The sequence below is a fragment of the Pseudopipra pipra genome, chromosome 4 (genome assembly GCF_036250125.1).
Source record: "Pseudopipra pipra isolate bDixPip1 chromosome 4, bDixPip1.hap1, whole genome shotgun sequence".
Taxonomy (NCBI): Eukaryota; Metazoa; Chordata; class Aves; order Passeriformes; family Pipridae; genus Pseudopipra; species Pseudopipra pipra.
Window position 1 is genome coordinate 12,072,912 of NC_087552.1, and position 13,111 is coordinate 12,086,022.

Sequence of the window (13,111 nt, forward strand, 5' to 3'; positions counted from 1 at the left end):
TAATAATAATAATAATAAAGAAATAACATTTATATGTGAAGTTTTAACCAAAAAAAATATATATTGAAAATGTTGATATTCATCCTTCTCAAAGAATCAGGATTAAAACACAAATGGACCTAAGGTCTGTGTAACCACTGCAATCAGAACAGGCAACTCTTTGTAATTCAATCACAGCTATGGTGCAGAAAATTTCATTGCAAGTAAGAATGGGAATGTTGAAGAATGTATTTTAGTTTTCTAATACCTTCTGTAATAGAAAAGCAGCCCTGGAAAACAGTGCTTGTCCAAGACTGCATAATCTGGGAATTAGCTAAAGAGATAATGGCAGTAAAGATTCTTTAGTTCAAAAAGCCAAGTGCTCAAATGACACAAAACCCAGTAAGAAAGTGCTACAAAAGATGAAGCGAACAAACTGCTGGCCGTGTAATTATTGTCCCAGCAGGCTCATCAGACAATTCCCAGCATGCCCTCCTGCCTCTTCTGGGAATGTTTTGACTAAATCTAACAAAATAATAGCTGCAGTCACCTCCTTTTATAGTCACTTGGGATACAAATTGGATGCAGTGTCAAGTCCTTGAAGGAATTGATGGTTCTCACCGGCAGTATTTGACTGTCAGATGCAAACCACTTGGCAGATGGGCAAACATTTTGAAAGCAATTGGAAAATCTATCCTTTTTTTTTTTTTTTTTTTTGTTAGACTGAGAAATCCTCAGGGAGAAAGCATCAGGCAAAGCATCACCAGCCGGTCAAGGGAGGGGATTGTCCCGCTCTGCTCTGCACTGGGTCAGCCTCACCTTGGATATTGTGGCAGTTTTGGGTGCCACAATATAAGAAAGGTATTAAGCTCATAGAGTCCAAAGGAAGGCAACGAAGATGGTGAAGGGCCTTGAGGGGAAGCTGTGTGAGGAGCGGCTGAGATCACTGGGTCTGCTCAGTCTTGGGGAGAGGAGACTGAGGGGACACCTCACTGCAGTTACAACTTCCTTGTGAGGGGAAAGGGGAAGAGGAGGGGCGGACACTGATCTCTCTCTGTGGTGACCAGGGACAGGACCTGAGGGAATGGGCTGAAGTTGTGTCAGGGGAGGTTTAGGTTGGATATTAGAAAAAGGTTCTTCCCCCAGAGGGTGTTTGGGCACTGGAACAGGCTCCCCAGGGCAGTGGTCACAGCTCCAAGCCTGACAGAGTTCAAGAAGCATTTGTACAACACTCTCAGGCACATGGTGTGGCTCTTGGGGATGGTCCTCAATGATCCTTGTGGGTCCCTTCCAACTGAGCATATTCTGTGATTCTGTGATGCTGAAATATGCACTTTTGATGTTTCTTTTTAAGAGAAACAGAGGTTTTTGTATCATTTTAGGTTAACCTAGGAAAAAGTATAAATGCTTTTGGAACCTTCTCAAGCAAATCACTCAGTTAACTCTTCCTTAGCATAGGCGTTATCTATGTGCTCATTAGGAATAAGCAACTTGAGCAAAATGAACTTCAGAAATTTCAGAGCACTTGTCCACTCATTGCATCTTCTATTCCTAGTCACCAATATTTATTGTTTTAAGAATTCGCTTACAAATATTGAACTAGAACTCAAAGCTTAGTTACCATAGTTCTTTAACACAGAAATGATTCTCAGCTTTAGCACATCTGGACGAGACTTGAACTGCTAATGTTAAATGCTTCTTTTATCATCTCTGTGTCAAAACCAAAAAGAAACTTAGCACCAGAGTTTCACAGTTCTTTCACAATCATTGACCTCAGGTCTGATAATTACATACATGTTTTATGTCTGAGTACTGTATAACAATGACAGCAATTTTAGCAACCTGTAGGTTTTAACTGTAAAAAAAAGCTGTAACATCTCCTGCATCATGGTGGTCAAGGTGGAGAGTTGATTATTGTCACAAGAAATCTGCCAGACATCCATGAGATTTCAGGGTAGAACTGATGTGAGATCCCATTTAGGTTTGAAGAGCTACAGCAAAAGGCTTTACCCCTAGTGTATTATGTACCTGTCCACCCCTGGAGGTTTCTGCTAATGTTGGATAGGCAGCCAAATGCATTTCTCCCTCTACAGACATGGAGCTGAAGCAGTGCTGGTGGTGTAAGTCAAAATAGTGTGTGCTAACTATGTCTTGTCACACTTCTGTGGGGGACAAAATTTATGAATCTCACAGTGTTTCTGATTACTTCACAAATTCATGTCCTTAAAGGTGAGAAATGGCTTCTCTCCCTCCTGACTCTGCCTCGCATGGGTCACGGCATCTCATTCCCAGTGCAGCAAGGCACGTAACTTGCCAGTCAGCAATGAGGACAAAATAAATCAGCCAGAATGAAAGCCCTGGGGTGTTCCTGCTGATACATCCTCAGAGGGCAGTAGGAGTTCTGTCACTGCCCATCCAGCACAGGCAATGAGCCCACTCCTCTTCCAGCCCAAGAAGGCCTTGGCTGCCCTGGTTCTAGGTAGTCTTAGATAGGGAGGAAACTATGCTTCTAGAAATATTTGCTACTGAAAAGGTTCCAAAGAGGAAAATGTTACCTTAAAAAAGTTCTTAGATCTCTGAATCCTTGTAAAGTGGAATATTTTGGTTTTATTCTGTATTTTTTTCCTTGACTCTACATGGTTTACAAGCTCAGGAGAGCTGAAAAATCCAACGTGCCTTTGGAGAAAGATGTTTTCACTGGTGACAACTCTAAATGTGAGACTTATTCAAAACATGATATTTGCATGTCTAAGTGGATAGATCACTTTCAGTGTGTGAGTTGGAAACTCTGCTCTCATCTGTAACTGAGTTTATGGAAGTGCATATTCTTGGAAGAAGCTTCTCTTTTTTTTTTATTTTATTTTGTTTTGTTTTTAAAGACTTTACCCACAAACTTTGAAAGTTACAGAGTCAAAATTGTGTTGACATAGTTTGCCATGGCTTTTACAGTCTTTAGGATAATATGTTGGATAATGGATGATTTGCTCCAGATTTCACTGTAAAACAAGTTAACAACATCGTAATCCAAAATGTTCCTCCTTTACAGTACCACAAAAAACTGCAAATATACTTTCTATACTAATATGCAAATAAAAATATGATCCCTAGCCTTTGTGAAGCTAAACATCATGTGAGATAGCTGGCAATTTCCTGCATCTTCCAGAGAGATTACCTTCTTCAGTCCTCAAGAGATCTGTTTCTCCTTCTTCTGGCCACCACCCTTTCCTGGTCACTTTTGCTGTGTAAAGGTTGCTTCTGTTGCCTCATTCTGGATCTAACAGAGCCAGCCCTGAGACCAAATTAACTAACCTGAGCATATGGCTGCAGTGCTTCCCAGATAAGCTGCCTCCTGCCTGCAGGAGCACAGGTCCTGCAGGACTTGCCCGTATGTCATGATCTAGCACAACTGCACCACAGTCTCAGGCTTTTTGCTGCCCCCAAAAAGAAACATTTTACTACTCCCACTGAATTCAGTAGAGTCAGGATTTGGCAGCTGCTGCTTCTGCTCAGTCCCCAGAAGCCTGTGTGTGTAGGTAAAGACATGATGGGTTCAGGCTGGACAATTTCTTCTGTTAGATGGGCAGGAGCACAGGTTACAGTAGCGATAAAGGGTGCAAGGGGACAAGTCCTCACCACCTTCCTTGCACTCATAGAGACCCAGCCCAACTCCATCTCTGCCTGCTGTCTCTGAAAGCAGAGCAAATCCCTCCATCTTTCCAGTCTTACCATCATTCCCTCAGGTCCCAAAGGCATTGACCCATGGTTTTATCTGAAAACTTCTAGCTTAAGATGTGGTCAGAGAAAAAAGAGCTTCCTTTTCTTTGGGGTATGTATTTCCCCCTGCACATCTCATTGCAGCCTGATCTGTTTAAACATCAAAAGTTCTTGTGTAAATATATACAACGAGGCTAAGTGATTAGAATAATCTAATGCAAATTTCAAAAACTCTGAGGAGATCTGAGAAATCAACACTGTCATAAGTTTTATTTCCACAGCATGAATGGAAATAATATTAGTAAAATACAGCTTGTACTTCAAAGAAAAGCAGTGTCGAAATGCTAATAAGTAAGAGGATTGCAGGAAGATGGGGAGGGGAATATGGCAGGTGGTGGGGTGCTCTTTCCCCAGATGCATTTTATTTGTTCATAAATGCCTTAAAAATGTAATAATCTCTACATGAGCAATGAGGCACTCTTTTCCATTAACTTTTGCCATATAATATTTTCATACACTCCTGAATGTTTGAACCCTCACTCCTGAGCCTGACTTCAACTCCACAGTTGACATGACCACAGCCCCTCTACCAAGAGGTAGTGGCACCAGTGGCAGCCACCAAAAGGGCTGAGGGCAAGAGCCATCTAAAGATATCCCAGGAAAGTAAAGCCTCCTCTAGGCAGCACCCAGCCTCAGCTACCCACCTCCCAGAGGCAAGGATCCCTCTTCGACAAAGGGAACCTGTCAGGAAAGCAAAACATGGTACAAAAATGACCTGGATGCAAGAAAAGGCAGTGATGGCTTACCCCCACAGATGCCACAAATCTGGTATCTGCAGTTCTTGTTTGCAGCCTGAGCATCTGCCTTGTCCCCATCATATCCACGATGTGGCAGTGTGTGTCACCCGCTGCCGAGGGGGACGGAGGAGAAGGGAGTTGCGTGGAGAAACCGTGTCTCCCATCTGATGGAGACATGAGGGAGCCTGATTAAAACATCCATTTAGGATTCAAGCTCTCCCAAAACTGCACAGCTTTGCCTGCCAGCAGCCAGTTGATAAAAAGCTCGATAAAAAGCTTGATAAAAAGTGAGGGAGGTGTGGTGCAGAGCAGAAGGCTTGTCTGGTCCCTGCACTGGGGCTGAGTCTCCCACCTCCTTTCCCTCCACATTACCCACTGAGTCCCAGTGCAATTCCACTGCACAAAGTGCTCGTTTCCTCCGTCATCATCGCTTCCACTCAAAGTGCAATGGGCACCTCCTCAGAGAGCTGGTGGAGAGGTGGCATGTCAAGGCTAGCAATATGTCTTTTTTTTTTCAATTCTGAGGGCAGGCATTTTCATGAGAAAAAAAAGGTACACTTTTAGATCTATAATAGGTGAACAGTTCAGAAATAAAAGCCTTTCCCTCAGAAATGCAAATCACTTGGATTGCTGTAACATCTCCAGGGCTCTAATGATCTAAAACACTGTCTTTTTTGCTGTCTGCAAAGCAGCCATAGCTTGACCTGTGAAGGACAATTTCATTTCAAGTGACCTGAGGAAGCAATAAAAATGAAAAGATGAAATAGAAAGAAATATTTATTTGAACACTTATGGTACTATTTTTATTTGCATCACAGAGATCATCGACCAGTTCTGTGTGATCTTTCCGCTCTCTAGAAATTGCAATGTTCCACTGTAGCAAATGCACAGAGTTTAAGGTCATAAAACAGCTACAAGTGCAATTTAAGCATTTGCAATTATGGACAGAACAAGAGAAAAAGGTACTTTGTACTCCATCTGGAATTCTACTCACTCTGTACACAGTGTTAATAAAATACAGATGCAACTTGGGCCAGCGTTAATCAAAAGCCATTAACATCAGAAGCTGTTCAGTGGCCTGTATGAATTCTATTTTATTGGTCTTAGCCCAGTGCCCATTAGACAGACATCTACATTACAGCCAGAGCCATTGTGACATTGGCAAGGTCTGATGGCTGTGACGCATTTTCTCACTGAAGTCCCCTTTTGGAAGCAGAGCTAATCCCTTTTGCACACTGTGGGGTCCCTCCTCCTCAGAACCACTCGTGCTCGTAACCTCTGTGGTCTCTGAGGGCAGAACATCCACCTGCAGGGCTTTTAGGTAAGTAATAAAGTGCAAATACGCACAGGCCAACTGAGAAAGCCATGACTGATGCAAGAGCAGCAAGAAAAACCCACCAGAGTGTCTTTCTTATGTGGAGAGAGGTGATACTTTTTCACACCCTGAACATCCAGAACCAGTCCCACATGTGACTTCAGTCAATGGCATTGCTGCAGACAAGAGAAAAAGTGTGCCTGCAAAGCAGCTCTCTGGATGTATGACATCCAGCAGAGCCAGCCAGGGCTTTGCTATCAAATAGAACTGTAATCAAGTAGAAAAAAAAATTTGTAAGGATGCCTCTGTTCTCTGCCCTGCAACTTTTCCCTAATTTGCCTGTGGTTTTGCTCCGTGGGAGATTGCCAAATCCAGAGCTCAATCCTGAGGCAGCACCTCCCGTATCACTCTTTCTGGTTTGTCCTGCTCTCTATAAACGAGCCTTTACTCTCACTTGGCATGAGGGAGACATCATTTTTCATCCGTATTTTGCAGGATCATCCTTTTTTTCTGAGACACGCAGCGACTCGCTGCCAGCAGAGTGTGCGGAGCCCTCCCCTCAGCCCAGCTTTCAAGCCTCGTTGGATCCATACGCTTCGAGTGATCAGGGTGATTTTTCTCCTGGTTTCTGCACAGGTCTGACTTGTAGCTGTCTTGTCCACGCAATGATGGCCATATGCTCTTGGGTGCCAGCAGCAGAAAGAGGGAAAAGACTTATGTTCTTCAGGGAACTGTGTCCGTCGTTAGCACAGCTGCCACCGTAACAGTACAGGGTTGGTGAGCTCCCAATTTTCCTGCTAAGACTCTGTGCTCGTTTATGACATGATATTTTGCACTCAGATTTGTCATGCACCTCCCAGGTTGGAAATCATATCTCAAGGCATTAAATCTCCCACTCCTATCTCCAATAATATGCTTCGTAGAAAAATGTCTGGGAGGCCTTTTTTTTCTGTGAAAATACAATAATAAATTTGGGGTTTAAGGCTGTAAGGGTTTGGAAATATGTATTCACTCATTGAGATGCTTTAAAAGGAATACAAGGCTTAGCAAGTGAAAATAAAATAGGTCTGATTTATACAGTAATACAGTAAAAAGGTTGTGCAGGAAAAAGCAAACAAACATTTTATGTATGTTTATGCACATTAACTCTCTAAGTGATTATACAGTCTCTAAGATCTAGATTTTCATGGGGTTTTGTAATGCTTCAAAGGAATAGAGCTGCAGATAGACAAGTATAAGTTTCATTTCTTTCATTTCGGTAACCGCAAATGCATATTTTTGCTTTCAGATTCTGCCTCTTCTGTCAGTTGTACTTACATTTTTGTGTGCTTTTCTGCTGATAAAATTCCACTGACGTCACCCATAGCAAACCTTCATGCTTGATAAATGTGTGAACAAGAAAGGAATAAGGCTCACACTAAACAAACAAATGTCAATCATAAAGGAATAAGTAGGGGTTTCAGCCTTCTCAGAGAAAAGGTAAGTGGAAGGGCCTTTATATAACTCCTCTTCCACGCTCAAAGGTAATGTGCGGATGGTGTTATTTAAATAAAAACTTATTTTTTGCCTTCTTTTTTCCTTGCATGTTCTCAGAGGAAATGGTATTGAAAAGGCTAAAGCCAGTGACATTTTGGTGTTGTGAAAGAGTGAGAATATAAGCTAGAAATTACTGGAAATATACGGCCCATTAAGTTGTTTTGCAATGCTGAGAAATGAAGCATAGAGTATTTTGTTAAAGTCAATATCCCGTGGGGATTAAAGCAAGATTAGCATCTTTCAGCGCAACAGCCCTGCCAGAAAGCATGTAGGTATAAATCCAAAATACCTCTGGTTTACTCAAAGGAACTGCCCTGAACTCTCACCAGTGCAGCTGAGGACGACCCAGGGCCCCTAAACCTGGTTTGGATGTCTCAGAGTTGGTGTGCCCAATTCTCTGCACCTGCCAGTGGCAGCTCACTGGCCTGTGTGCAGAGAACTTCAGCCAAAGGCAGGAACAGCGTAGGACATCATGGACTCCTCCTGTCTACTCCCAACTGAGGGAGTAGACAGGACATCATGGACTCCTCCTGTCTACTCCCAACTGAGGGAGGGATATCTCCTTCAGAGCCAGGATTTACTGTAGTTTTCTTATGGACTTTTTTTTTATTCTGTTTGTTTTGCTTTATTTTTACCCTTTCAACAATACCCAGTGGAGATATCCAGCATCTCAGCAGAGAAAAGAGGTTGCATTATTATTCTGTTAACAGCGTTTATAAAATTCACCCATTAACACTTCATCTACAGCTCCAGCACCAAAATATGGTGTTTCACCCCATCCTGGCAGAAGAGATCGATTACCGGTGTTCACTGGAACATATTCTGATGTGCCACTGACTTTTTCTGACAGCTACTGACAACCTTGATGCTGTCATTGCATTCCTCAGCAGTTTCTGCTCTCTCTTCCAGGGATTTAACTATTCAGTGAATGTTTTCACATACTTTGTTTTGCTTTGCCTACAGACCTGAAGGACAGGAGTAGGACCTCCCAGGCTCGGCCTGAAATGGATCTGAACTGATATTTTCAGGAGTGCTCAGCTACAGCAGGTTCTCCTTTCAATAGGATGAAAGAAAGAAAAAAATAACTCTCTGGGGGTTTTCTTTACATTGAATACCTGAAACCTGAATAAAAAGCTAGACATTAAAAGAGTGACAGCTTCAAAAAGTTGTTGGCACTGACAGACGTGGCTGATCAATGGTGTTTTGTAGCTACAAGGGGAGCTTTAACTGAAGCTGTTTCCCCTTGGTCTGCTGCCAGAGACAGCAGCAGAGGTCTCTGAGGGGCTCAAGAAGGAAGGCAAGGGAGCCTGGAGGAATTCCTTTGTGGCAGTGAATACAGACCAAGAGAAACCTCCCAGCCATGTACATCTTTTACAGCCAAAAGCTTTGTAAACATTAAAAGCAGGCAGTACGCTGCTGTAAACAAAGGCAACTCAGTCCTTAAATACCCTTTTCACAGTATTCTGTCTTCTGGTTCTGTGAATGGCAGGGAAGATGAAACAGGTCTGAAGACAGTTAGGTGCTTCTCCATCCTCCCCTCTGCCTTTGCCATACTGGGATCTAAAAAGAAGCAGAATTATGAAGGCACTGTTGCCCAGAGTAAGGGCTCTCTCCCCACTGTCAGTTCAAGCAAAGACAGAATCACAGGATCACAGGATGGGTCAGGTTGGAAGAGACCACAGAGGGTCATCCGGTCCAACCTCCCTGCTCAAGCAGGGTCACCCTAGAGCACATTGCACAGGATTGTGTCCAGATGGTTCTTAAATATCTCCAGTGAGGGAGACTCCACAACCTCTCTGGGCAGCCTGTTCCAGTGCACGGTCTCTTGCACAGTAAAGAAGTTCTTCCTCATGTTCAGGTGAAACTTCCCGTGCATCAGTTTCTGCCCGTTGCCTCTCATTACTTGGCACCACCAAGTAAGACCTCAGCAGGAGTTTCGCCTTGGTGAGGAGCCTTACCCGAGCCCAATAAATGCACCCAATGCAGGTTAGTGTGCCTTGACCTGGATTTTTCCGGGTTTTCCCATGCTAGAGCTGCAGCAGCTCTGATGCTTCCAATCCCTGGTATGTGCAATGCCCTCCTGGAGCGCATACACACGGGTCCTGCACAGAGTAACTGGTGTAACCAGGGTGCAGCAAACTTGCTCTCCCAAGCAGGTGTGCACAGTAAGTGCCACCACCTCTGCTATAAATTGGTCAGAAAGCCACTTGCAACATCAGGCCAGATGTTGAGAGATGATGTCAGCCCCACTGCAGACAACCCTGCTTTGGGGCACCCTGGGCCCATCTCAGACAGACATACCCAAAGGAGCTTTGACTCACCTGGCTCAGGTGCTGTGTGCTGCTGAGGCACCTTGGGCCCAGGAAGCTGGGGGCTCCTCCACTGGCTCTGGTTGTTTTTTTTTACCACCCCACAGCTAGGTCAGGTTCATCTGCAGAAGTTAAACCCCCACATGTGAACCGTGCAGCTGACATACTCCAGTTGGTACCTCCTAGGCAGTAAAGGAGTTATGCTGAAATTAGCAGGACTCTGGTGTGACCAGCAATCACATTTAGGAAGGAGTAGAGTCAGGATCCCTGCCATTTCACAGATGTAAACTAACCCTGTCTTTCCAGTTCTGTCACACTGTTTTTGAAGCAATGATTTTTAATTTTTCTTCTGGAAATAAAACGGATGCTTTTAATAAACAAGTGGAGCCCTTGGGTGCTGCACCTTTTTAATGAGATGATGTTGTGGCCAGAAACCATCTCTCAATGTGATAACTTTTGCCTTATCTCTAAAGTAACACATTTGCCTGATCAATCAAATATAAAAATACAATTTAAAGAGCTACTATTTGGTTTTCGGAAATCCATTACATCTTCAGACTTTTACTCTTCTCCCCTAAGCTGCAATATAATCTTAGTTAATAACCTTCTCCTTCACCTTACCTTCTCCTTCACTTTACAGTATAGTCCCATCCCATACCTTTCCTTTGAAAGAAATTGATTTGGTTTTTTGGCTGCTGGGGGGTGAGAGGGACAGTGAGGAGAAGGAAAAACTGAGTTTGGAGGGGAAGCAGGATTGCTTTCATGTTTTGCTTTTCTTTCTGTGCATATAAAATTTAGGCAACGAGTAAACCTTCCCCATCTGTGACTATGCAGAAGTAGGTTACTTTGCCTAAAGCAATTGCAATAACTCACTTGCCACTTTTGTAGAACTTTCTGCTTTATTAGTTCTATGCTGGTAACTTTACTTTTTTTAGGCATGTAAAAAGTAGGTAATTGAAATCACAAAGGTATCTTGATGCCTGAGCTCTTGTGTCATCACCTAGATGGATCTGAAAGTAGTTTAATCCTATGTCAGCTCCTTCAGCTGGCCAGTGATACAGTTTATTCACCAAGTAATCGACTGTTCTCAGTGTAAAATGGACAAGTGACAGATCTTTTTTCCTGATAGTGCAAGTTCTGTAAAATTTAGGAGTACAAATTTAAGACCATCTGGTCAGAAGTTACTCTTCTACTGATAAAGGCACTACGGGATAAACCTGGAATCCAACTCTTTGGAGTAGTGGCATTAGTAAAAGCAGAAAACTTTATGAATCTGCTGGATCTTCAATGTATTAAAGAACTTGGGTTTATTTATATGAAAAGCTAGTGCTTTCATGGCTTACAGGCATAGATGGAGAAACAGCTTTCACCATTTTGGTAATGATGGAGTGTTTCATGGTGGCTAACAGAATGCAAGAGTGAAAATAAAGACTTCTCTTTCCATGGCAGAAATAAGAATGATGGCCATGGATTTCTGGTGCAGCCAGATCTCAGGATCAATCTGAACTGACTAAGGATGGCATGCAATTCCAACATCTCAGAGTATATCGCAGTGTACAGTAACTGGGAATTCCTTCTCCTGGAATTCTCCTCTACTTAATCTTCCACACCTTCAAAAGTTGTTCCTTCAGTCGAGCATCATATCACTTTTCTGTTCCCTGCAGGGTGTGGCTGTAACAGCAAACAGTTGATCCAGGGTACCATAAACTTCCAGTTAAGATGGCAACAGAGGTCTCAGGATATGTGAAAGCTGAGTTTGGAAAAACTGTTTTCAGACTGGGCTCTTAGAAGCAAGATTAAATGTTTGGTTGTTCATATAGTAACAACTGGGTGACAGGAAGCTGAACATGAGCCAGCAGTGTGCCCAGGTGGCCAAGAAGGCTAATGGCATCCTGGCCTGTATCAGGAATTGTGTGGCCAGCAGAACCAGGGAAATGATTGTCCCCCTGTACTTGGCACTGGTGAGGCTGCATCTCGAGTCCTGTGTTCAGTTTTGGGCCCTCACTACAAGAAAGACATTGAGGTGCTGGAGCATGTCCAGGGAAGGGCAATGGAGCTGGTGAAGGATCTGGAGCACAAGTACTATGAGGAGAGGCTGAGGGAGCTGGGGTTGTTTAGCCTGGAGGAGGCTCAGGGGTGACCTTATCACTCTCTACAACTACCTGAAAGGAGCTTGTAGCCAGGTGGGGGTTGGTCTCTTCTTCCAAGCAACCAGTGACAGGATGAGAGGACATAAGCCTCAAGATGCACCAGGGGAGGTTCAGGTTGGACATTAGGAAGAATTTCTTCACAGAAAGGGTGATTAAACACTGGAATGGGCTCACCAGGGAGTTGGTGGAGTAACCGCCCCTGGAGGTGTGCAAGAAATGAGTGGACATGGCACTTAGTGCTGTGGTCTGGTTGAAAAGGTGGTGTTCAGTCAAAGGTTGGACTTGATGATCTCAGAGGTCTTTTCCAGTCTCATTGATTCTGTAATTCTGTGATCGGAAGTGGATATTTCTTATCTCAGCACATTTCTAACTTTCCCAGGATCAACTGCACAACTCCCTTAATTTAAATGACAGGAAATTATCATTTGCTAATTTCCTACACTAAACACAGAGGCAATTTGGCCTGAATCTTCAGTGAGTGGCTTTTTTTTAACTACAGCTATTAATTCTAGAGTACATAGAGTATATTAATTTTGAATCTCAGAAGGTGGAGAGTCCTGGCATTAGCAGCAAAACAAAGCACACAGTTTTCTGTGCTGGTCTTTTTGCTCAGCTTTAGAATTAAACGTCATGTGCTGTTAGCCTGGGTTTGCAATGCTCTGAGCAGAGGCATTGCTTGAGGGAGCAGGGGCTCTGCAAGAAGCTGGAGCTTGTGCTCTTTGCCTTGGTCCTTGATTAGACTCGATTCTTTAGGCAGAAATGGCTCCCTGGAAACCAGTGCTGGACTGAGATTCCTGAGACAAGAATTGCCTTCTGCTGTTCCCAGCTGCCAGTTCCGGGTAAATAGAAGTGAATTGTTCTTGGGCTCTCCATTACTGCAAAAGCAAATCCCAAGGCTTCATAAGTCTGATCTCACATACTGAATGATCAATATTGTGACAGAAGGAACACTAACAGTGGGAAAAGGGCAACACAAAGGTGCAGCCCCTGACACACTTGCAAGTGCATCTGAGTTCCTCTGTGAGGGCACAGGCAACCCCTCCCAGGTCATGCAGGCTCAGGCCAAGTGGGAGGTTGTCCAGGGACCACAGGACACATTTCACTGGCACCCAGCCCACCCTAACACAGTCATGGCTGACTGGGTACTAGACATCAGCTCCTGCAGTTCAGCTGAACCTAAAGGTGAGTGGCAGCAGTGAGGGCTTTGGCAGGAGGGAAAAGGGCAGAGACTATGCCAAGCAAAAGACCACAGCCCACAGAGTGCTGCTGTCACATAGGGAGCTGAAAGGCTACAATCGACAAGTACAGGAA

At 43.8% G+C, this 13,111-nt stretch overlaps 1 long non-coding RNA gene across 1 annotated transcript; it reads left to right on the plus strand.

Moving 5' to 3' along the window:
• The first annotated feature begins 5,594 nt into the window (after positions 1–5,594).
• On the plus strand, positions 5,595–8,491 carry LOC135413824 (uncharacterized). The gene is made up of 4 exons (XR_010430408.1): positions 5,595–5,811; positions 6,301–6,441; positions 7,094–7,284; positions 8,305–8,491. It is a non-coding gene; the product is annotated as an uncharacterized LOC135413824 (long non-coding RNA).
• Positions 8,492–13,111: the final 4,620 nt, after the last annotated feature.